General features: G+C 36.8%; 1 protein-coding gene across 10 annotated transcripts in view; it reads right to left on the bottom strand.

The window, feature by feature from the left end:
* Positions 1-2,500, bottom strand: part of LOC106875086 (protocadherin alpha-3) — a 419,220-nt gene that overhangs the window by 204,126 nt on the left and 212,594 nt on the right. The window lies entirely within an intron of this gene.

The following is a 2,500-nucleotide window of genomic DNA, read 5'->3' on the forward strand; positions in this document are numbered from 1 at the left end:
AATATGTAGAAGCACCAAGAAATCAAGGCGCAAGAATTTTAAAAAATATACCCGGCGAGGCGTGAGTCGTCATTACTCATGTAATACACCATGAAATGGTAGGAACAAATTCCAATTACAGGCTAGATATGATTTATTTCCTTCCTTCATACAAATATACCGTTAAGGTTTGGTGATGTTCATGCCAGTCTCGATAACCTATCACTGTTGCAGTCGTCAGTGTTGCGCTGTATAGTCAGGCGGTGTTCTGATGGAGCAGAGACATTTTTACCCAGATCTTTGTCTTTAGAACTAGTCTTTCCAACTGCTGGATTGCGTACTATTACAGACCCGTGGATAAATTGGCACTGGGCCGCCCAGAAAGAATAATCTTTTAAAATTTCGACTTGTAGTATATACATTATAAGGCGGCAAGCTGGGAGAATCGCTTAGAGCGCTGGACAAAATATCTAGCGGTATATTTCGTCTGTCTTTAACTTCTGACTTCAATATCCACCGGGAACGACTTTGCCTTTAATCTTTTCGGGGTCGATGTAATAAGTACCAGTTGAGCACTGGGGTCAGTGTACTTGACTAGTCACCTCCCACTGAATTTCAGGCTCTGTACCTATAGTGGAAACTATTATATATATTGGTTTCAAATTTTGGCACAAGGCCAGCAATAACGCAGACAGGGATAAGTGGATTACGACAATTACATATATTAGAATGTAATAATACTAGGCATAAATTGCATAACGTACAATGTAATAATTACATTTGAATTGTTTATGTAATAATCAGTTTACACATTTTACACTTAACTGTGTTTTTTTAAACGTGTGATCCCCTGGTCCGTAGAAAAATTGTCTTGCATAAGACCAGTCTGCGGTGCAAAGTAGATTGTGGACCACTAATCTAGACCGTCTCTCCGAGGGAATTTTTGCTTGATTCCATGTGTTTTTTCTTCCTGCGACCCTTCAAGTTCAGCTGTTTGAGAGGAAAGTGATGCCAGAGGCACAAACTATACAATTTATAGGGTTTCTGAGACTGTTATGATCGACTGCGACCTCAGAGATCCCCACCCTATAAGAGTAAAATTTACGTACAAGCATACGTACATTTATACATATATGCACATGTGTGTGTGTATACATCTTTGTGTGTATATATGTATGTGTATGCACATACGTATATGTGTGTGCGTGTATGTATACATATATATACATATACATAATGGCAATATATGTGCATATATATATATAAATGTGTGTATACACACGCACACACACATAGACACAGACACAGACACAGGCACACACAGGCACATACACACACACACACACACACACACACACACATATATATATATATATATATATATATATATATATATATATATATATATATATATATATAATAGAAATATTAACATTTCTACGGCAGCGGTACTGGAGATTAATAGTTATCGCCAAGCTAACATGGCAGTCCAGGAAAATAGAACGAATGCTGCCGTCGATTAGCTCAAAGAGGCCATCGCCTCTAGCTAGCTATGTGACACACAATCCTGTATCCATTATAACCTTCGAACAGGGGAGGTCAACAGCTTCCCTTGCTGGTTCAACATCCACGGACTAGTTTCGGGGCATTTGCCCCTTATCAATGTGGAGTAGCCGAACCCAGCAGGCGTCGCTGCTGACCATCTGTTCGAAGGTTTATTTACCTATGTTCAGTGGAATACATCCACTTGTTTTCGAAGACAGAAATATCAACATTTCTAAATCTCTAATGGACACAGGTTTGTGTGTCACATAGCTAGCTAGAGGCGATGGCTTCTTGGAGCGAATCAACAGCAGCATTCGTCCTATTTTCCTGGACTGCCATGTCAGCTTGGCGATAACTATTAAATATATATATATATAGCTCTTATTCCTAGCAGGTAGATGCTTGTTAAGCATCATTACGCTTCGTACAAATTTATAATTCATAGCTATTTAATGCTATTGCGCCTGCGATCCAGCTATGTCACTGCTGGTGATATCATCAATTTTAAACTTTATCCACAGATGATATGAATAGTAGTGACATCTGATTTCAAATCTCAGTGTTAGAATGTTTTGCTTATATATATATATATATATATATATATATATATATATATATATATATATATATATATCCTAACGTAGAAGCGGTTAAAAGTGACAGGATATATTTCTGACCCTTTTCAATAATTTCTAATCTTTCAGTCTCATGCCTTGATATATTTTCCTCTTGTGTTTCAATTTGTTTATAAGCTTTCTCCCCAAGTCAAAATCGGACTGTGCCTCTTTCTCTTAATTTTGCAACGTCTACCTCCAGCACTTGAATATCATATTAAAAGATTCCCTCTTTTCACCTCTGTCATTTTCTGTCTGTCTATCTTTCTCCCTCCATCTTTCTTTCCTCATTTCTCCTGCCACTATATATATATATATATATATATATATGTATATATATATATATATATATATATATATAT

Source organism: Octopus bimaculoides, chromosome 14 (genome assembly GCF_046866305.1).
Source record: "Octopus bimaculoides isolate indiv1 chromosome 14, ASM4686630v1, whole genome shotgun sequence".
In the NCBI taxonomy this organism is placed as follows: domain Eukaryota; kingdom Metazoa; phylum Mollusca; class Cephalopoda; order Octopoda; family Octopodidae; genus Octopus; species Octopus bimaculoides.